Here is a 6387-nt window from a genome sequence, read left to right as displayed (position 1 = left end):
AAAATGCAAATTTAAAAAAATAGACTCTGTGGCCTTTTCGTCTCGGAATATATTTTGCTTATAATATTTAATTGTAAAACGTATCTCAGAAATAATAAATCAGTCTATCTTCTACATGTCATTCATTTTTCAGCACACCATTTGGCCTGACACTTCAAATAGAGTAGACACCTAAAATAACACACTTTTAGTTTTAAAGAAGAAGTAACTTATAGATCATCAGCATTATCTAAAATAGATTAAATACTTTGAACAGTAAAGGATTTCATCACCATCATCCTTTACTTAAGTTGTTAGAATTATTTTATCATACAGAAATATGTCAAGTGCAGGGGCTCACACTTGTAACCTCAGAACTTTGGGAGGCCAAGATTGGGAGATTGCTCAAGGCCAGGAGTTCCAGACAAGTCAAAACCCTGTCTCCACAAAAAAAAGTACAAAAAGTAGCCTTGCATGGTGGTGCGTGTCTATAGTCCCAGCTCCTTGGGAGGCTGAGGTAGGAGAGTCATCTGAGGCCGAAGGAATCAAGTCTGCAGTGAGCTGTGATCACGCCACTGCATTTCAGCCAAGGTAGCAGGGTGAGACCCTGTCTCAAAAAAAAGTCATTTATTTATAAGAAATATCTGGTAACATGTGATTGACTTATAAGAAATACTTGAATCTCATCTGCCAAGTAAAGCTGAAAAAAAATTTAGCTAAATAATAATAACAATATTAAAGCCTTTCATCATTGCTGAGAATGTAGATAAAATCTTATTTTCTGCCCTAAGTAGTGTGACATTTTGTAAAAGCTTTTTAAAGAAACAAATATTATGTCAGGAAGTAGGAAAGGAGATGACGGGCATTTTTGACTTGGTGAGACATTTGCATATATTTTAGGTTTCCAGTGAGGTAGTATTTATGCTATCCAAGACACAACTGAGTCTGAATTGGCAACCCTGTCTCCCACGGTGGGCACAAGTCATGCTTTTGCATGACCCACGTAACAGAACCTGATAATGGTTAAATTTTAGTTTCCTCACTATATAACTAAATTTAGTGAACTTCTTGACCCATAACCAAGTTTCTAGAGTCTATACAGACTTGATTTTGGCTAATATCTTGCATATCTGATTATTTGTCAGGAGCTCTGTCTGCATCTTGATCTCTGGCTGCTGCTAATGCAGCTGTTGCTGCAAAGTAAAGTGATGCCTCTGGAACACACTCTTTGTTAATCTTTCCAAGACTATACCAGAAGAACCCACTTTAATTTTCAGATCTCAGATAGCCCTTGGTTATATGACAAACATTAGTAATATTCAAGCCACTAATTACTGTATTCTTTTTCAGGATTCACATACTATAACATACTGTATGTATTTATCTTCCTCACGCTCTCACCTTAGTTGATCAACCGCATGTGCCTGTTTCTGTCAGACAAGATACCCTAAAATCTTCACTCCTTTCTCAAATCTGGAATCTCCTACACCTCAGGACCTCCTGGATACTCTCTCTTGTCTAATGAACTGGCTGCATTGTTGCTCTGACACTCAATACAGCACATACACTTCCAGTATATAGCCAGGTCTTTCTTAATCTTGTATTACAGCATCTAGTATCAATTTGCACTTTGTTTTTTTTTGTTTTTGTTTTTGTTTTTTTTTTCTATGAGCACAGTAGGAAAAACTCTTTCCTATTCTTGGAAGGAAACAGTGGTAAAGCCCAGCAACTCAAGGTCTGTTACAATATTAGGGCCTTTGGGAGAAACCTGAAGTGTGCCTGATATTGAGAGATTCTTGAATGCTCTCAAAATGAAATCTTTTAATATTTCCCAGTGAATAATGCATGTCTCTTAATCCATAAACCTTGATAGTCAGCAAGGAGAAATGAACATAGCACTGGACAAGGTATGAAGAGACCTGGATTCTACCTTTCTCTCTGTCACAGACACACAGAGGTACTTGACCCAGTCACTTCACCTCTATGAGTCTCATTTCTTCCAACTGCACAATGTATACGATGAACCTACTTTACTTCCCAAAGCATAAAAGTCTCAGATGTTTGCCATTGCTCTGAAAGTGACAAGAGCTGAATCTGTTTCTGACAATTTCTTATTCTCTGACTAGGGATCTGGAGACTGATTCTTGAGACCTATAGCATAAAAAGAAGGTTTTGGGTGGAGAGTCACTTTAATGGGCAAGGGAAGAGGCACCTACTGTGCCCCACTTTTATCAAGATTGGGTGGAAATCAAGAAAAGGAGTTTACTTCCCTTTTTGGTTCTGGGTAGCTGATTGGTGCCAAAGTACCTATGAGCGGAATGCAGGTGTTTCTTTGTCCTCTTCCTTTCAGTTACCTAGTACAAAGGGCCATAATGAAGTGCATTCATTCCTAGGTGTCTTCGGGTGAAATTCAGTGAGATATTGGGAGAAGTCTATGACTCACTTTGTGTTTATTCATCTTTGCATTATTCAGCATCATATTAATCTGGCCCCAACAAAATAGATACACTAGATGGTTCCTGTCTCATACACATATTATTACAAACATAGAGCAAAGCAGAACAGTACATGTGTTCACAAGTTCAAAGCACATTATCTGTAATTAAAAGTATATCCTCCTTGAACACAAACTTCTTGGCATACCCAAATGTTTGCTAGTGTGACTGGTATAATCTTGCCCTGGGTGGAAGAACTTTAATCTTCTCTATAAGTTTAATGTTTTGTGTTTATATCTGATATTTGCAGAAGCTAAAGGAAAAATGAAATACTCTTTGTTGAACGATCCAAAGCTCTCTAAAGCATATAGTTCTGCTTATTGAATAAAATTATAACTTTTTCTTTTATGAAAAATTTTGAGCAGTATAAAATAAAGTCCATGTACAATTACTGTTGACAGGAGAGGGAAGGAGGCAGGAGTTTATTTTGAGATTAATCATGGGTCATGTTTTAAACATCCCTCCTCCATTTCTATCTCTCTCTCACCATAGGAATCATGACTTTTTCCTTTTTAGTCTCTGGAATGGCAGCTCCTAGCAGTTACACACCATTTATAGTGTTCATCCCATATGGTTTTAAGTCCAAGAGGCACCGTCCTAAACATTTCTCTTGGAGGACACAAAAGGGAGACAACATTGCAAACAAGGAAATAATTTACTTACACTTTTGTCAAAGTCAATTTGAGGTATCTAGAAATGTAAATTTTAAATTCAAAATTCATTTTAACCGCTATTGGATTTTTTAATGGTGCGTTACTTACTTTCACAGATTTAGAGCTTATCCTATGAAAAACAGAGAACTTGTGCTGGTTATCTTTCTTATTTCCCCTTTCTTCATTATAAACACGGTTTTCTAACATGTTTTGTTTGAAAGCAGAATCTTTATATCTATCATTAATTACAACAATTAACTTTTATAGTGAAAATGAGTAAACAAGCTGATAGGAACATGCATTTATATTAGCTAAGGTCTTGAAATATTATTTCTCTCATTTTTCAAATAATCATTCATTTTGAAAAGGACACAAAGTTAACCAGTTTAATTATGCAGCAGATAAAAATAGCACCCCCAAAGAGTTATAGCAAAGAGTAGATAAAAATTATCCTGCACCTTTATGTAAGCAACTCTACTTAATACAAATGGGTTAAATTGCAAATGTTCACAGGACTATTTTATTCAATATCAATTGAGCTAAACACATTATTAAAAATATCTCCATGTCAAACTTAAATTTTCCCAAGTTTAAAGTTGCCTCCCTCCTCCGGCAGCCCATCATATACTTGTTTTTGTTTCTTCAAATACCAAGGAAATGACATTTAAGGATGATCCAAGTTCATTATATCCATAACCATCCTTAGACTTGACAAGTTATACAGATCTTTGTGTGAAGAGTCCAGTTCTAGATATTACGGGAAAAATGCACAGATGAGAGCTAATTATGCATAAATAATTAGAACCTACCATTTCAGTTTCTTTCTGTTTTCTTCAGAGATCTCCAAAGAATTCATGTGATGCCCACTCCAACAAGGATGCTACTGATCTGTGCATCAATATAAGCTCCCTGTTCTGAAAATGACCAATCCAATTCTCCTTCACTAGCGAAAGAAAGAAAGAAAGAAAGAAAGAAAGAAAGAAAGAAAGAAAGAAAGAGAAAGAAGAAAGAGGAATAAAAAGAGAAAGAAAGAAAAGGAAAAGAAAGGAAGGAAGGAAGGAAGGAAGGAGGAAGGAAAGAGTGAATACGGGAGAGAAGGAGGGAGGGAAGAAAGTAAATAAAAGTAAAAATAATACAAAATAAAAGAAAGCTGAAAGAAAAATTATGAAAGCAAAAGGAAAAAAATTAAAATCATCAGGAATATCTAACCACTATCATGTTGAACATAGTAGTAAGATGTCAGAGTGAAATATGCAAGCCACTCTCTGTGTACACTGAACATTTCCGTTTTCCAGGGGGCAGCCAGTGTGCTCTTTTGCTTTCATTCTCTCCGCCCCGCCCACCCCGTTAATGATGCAGGGCTACACTACAGGCTGCATGTAGAGCCTGCAAAGCTTCACACTTAGGAAAAGAAATTCTTCTTTCTAATTCTAGGGCCACATTTCATTGTCTTCTGTGGTTGCACTCAGCTTTGAGCTCATGATAACACACAGCCTATTTGCCTATGGAGTCCTTTGCTGAAGCTAGGAGCCCTCGAGTTGCTTCCATAGATAGTGGACCACCGCCATCTTAGGGTGATCCTTTCTCACAGCCTCTCACTTGCATTCAGTTACCAAAGTGAACATTCTCAAGAATGTTCCCTAGAAAGCTGCCAATAGAAGAGGTAAAGGTGAACATGATCTCTGCCTAGGGCATTCTTGAATACACAAACCTCTAAAATTCTCACATTGAATTAAATACCGCACTCCTTAAGAGGAATCTGGAGCTATAATCCACCTTCCACTTCCTGTCCACCCACTTCCCATTGCCTTCAGGGTCCCTGTTACCAAGAAGTGCAGGTAAACCCCCATTTCTTCTTAGTAGTTAGGCAGGAGCCAATGAAAAAAGGTTGGTTTTCTGCAGCCCAGACCCATTGCCACAGGCTCTTGAAGATGGTATTCCAAGGAGTCACAGAGTTGCAGACCCCTGAGACCAGTGTCACACTGTATTAGTCACTTAACACCCCCTTTCTCCACTCCCAAAGGTAGATGAACAGGAAGCAACTTGAGGTAATACCCATGATTTGGGTAATATCTCTAGATCAGAGTAAAGGGACTTTTCACATAGGCCATGGAAGAAGAAAATATGTTATTGCAGGTCTAGTCTCATGCCAGGACATACCTGTGTGGTACATTATAGGGAATACCTGGAGGGTTCTCCACCTCAAAATATTACCTCCACTTTGCCTGAAACACCAGTACTCTAGAGGCAAGAATTTCTTTCTTCCTGAGGTCTTGATTTTAAAATTCTCATTCTCCTAGAAATATACTAATTTGAAAATCTTGGTATGAATGAGTTTAGAACTGTAAAGGTAGGAGTACATGTTGAGAACAGGATATAAAGGAAAACTGAAGAGATCCAAGGATAGGAAAACCGAACTGCCAAAAGCAAAATAACGATTTTGTCATAGGCTAGCTTTAGTGAGAATAGTTTTGAGCAACTGGAGAAAACATAAGGGGAAAAGGTTGTTGTTGTTGTTGTTGTTGTTGTTGTTTTAGGACAACTTCTTGCTCTTTCACCCAGGCTGAGGTGAAATGGCCTGATCTTGGCTCACTGCAACCTCTGCCTCCTGGGTTCAAGTAATTCTCATCCCTCAGCCATCTGAGTCGCTTGGGATTACAGGCATGTGCCACTACTCCCGGCTAATTTTTTGTATTTTTAGTAGAGATGGGTTTTCACCATGTTGACCAGGCTAGTGTTGAACTCCTGGCCTCAAGTGGTCCACCTGCCTTAGCCTCCCAAAGTGCTGGGATTATAAGCATGAGCCATTGAGTCCGGCCAAAGAGTAAATTAATCTAAATGTGTATTGGGCCACACACATTTACAACAGAGAGAAATATATTGCCCTGGCATTGTCTTCTGATTCTGTGTTTTGGGGTCTGGCAGATGATGTGGGTAATACTATGTTTGTTTGTTTACAGAAATATTTTTTCCACCTGCTTTAGTGTGTCTAGAGTTTATTGTGATGCGCTCTTTCCTCACACAGCCTTAGCTCCATTCAGCAAACATATATTGAATAACTCTTAAGTATAGAGCAGTGGATCAAATTCAACTGGGGAGGTGAGAATAAAGGACAGAGTGGCAGAGGGCTGATGGCACTCAGGATACCATGTCCCAGCAACTTTTTAGAATCCAATTAAGCAGAATAAGATTTCAGAGAAGTCAAGGATCTCAGAGAACTATAGTAATGGGTACAATTTTATTATAGAAGTCAGGCAAGT

The 6387-nt window shown here is 38.0% G+C and overlaps 1 protein-coding gene across 1 annotated transcript in view; it reads right to left on the bottom strand.

Moving 5' to 3' along the window:
* The window catches only part of GPR174 (G protein-coupled receptor 174), a 28261-nt gene extending 24142 nt beyond the window's left edge, over positions 1 to 4119 (bottom strand). Inside the window, exon 1 of the mRNA XM_017853752.1 lies at positions 3937 to 4119. The gene's annotated coding sequence lies outside the window, so the exon portion shown is untranslated. The remainder of the gene's footprint in view (positions 1 to 3936) is intronic.
* Between the last annotated feature and the right edge of the window lie 2268 nt (positions 4120 to 6387).

Source organism: Rhinopithecus bieti, unplaced genomic scaffold, assembly GCF_001698545.2.
Source record: "Rhinopithecus bieti isolate Rb0 unplaced genomic scaffold, ASM169854v2 scaffold_38592, whole genome shotgun sequence".
NCBI lineage: Eukaryota > Metazoa > Chordata > Mammalia > Primates > Cercopithecidae > Rhinopithecus > Rhinopithecus bieti.
This window is presented reverse-complemented; position numbering and strand designations above follow the sequence as displayed.